The sequence below is a fragment of the Buceros rhinoceros genome, unplaced genomic scaffold (assembly GCF_000710305.1).
Source record: "Buceros rhinoceros silvestris isolate BGI_N320 unplaced genomic scaffold, ASM71030v1 scaffold219, whole genome shotgun sequence".
Classification (NCBI taxonomy): domain Eukaryota; kingdom Metazoa; phylum Chordata; class Aves; order Bucerotiformes; family Bucerotidae; genus Buceros; species Buceros rhinoceros.
Window position 1 is genome coordinate 24,196 of NW_010430669.1, and position 789 is coordinate 24,984.

Below are 789 nucleotides of genomic sequence, written 5' to 3' on the forward strand. Positions count from 1 at the left end.
TCTACAGCCAGTGACAGTGCTGTGGCAGATTTGGTGCATCTTAAGAGAGGCCGTGAGGTTTCAGCCACCCCCTGATTGCATCAGTTTATCTCCACTCCACTCAAAAGCCCCCAAACTTTGAATAGATACCTGGCTTTTTGAGATGAACAGCAACCTGGAAATGGGGAGGAGAGGGTCAAGGCATCACTGAGAGATTCTTTTTAGAGGAGCTGGGGCTGATACCTGCTAACACAAGCCCCTCTGCTGCACTGGGATTTTCCCTTCATTTGGAGGCTTGAGGAATGCATTTGAAGGGATCTACTCTGTAAAAACGGGAAACGAAGGCATTGCCAGCGAAGGCACTGCGGGTTTCACGGCCTTTCCCCATTATGGCCGTACCCTGTGAGAAGAGATTGAAGCATGTGCTGAAATAGCTGCAGAAAGCTTTGCAGAGGGCTTTGAAAAACCTTGTCTGGGAAGCTCTTTCTTTTCTCCTACATTGCTGAATTACCTATTGGAAAGGCAAAAGGGGTCCAGTCAGGCTGGAGAACAGAGTCTTTCTTCCTTGCAAGGTAATGGAGTTTGGCAAAGCCTTCCAGTAAGAGCACTGGGGGGAGCTGGGGAGAGTCATCCTTGCTAGCTTTGAAGCGGGAAGAAAACCAAGCACAGATTCGCAGCCTTTCTGGTTGGGAAAACGAACAAGCCCTTGGCAAGGGCATGGCCACACTGACAAAACTCTCTTAAAAGCTCCATCTAGGAGACGGGAGCTCTTCACGGCAAGGCAGGGACCCTATCTGGGCTGACACGAGC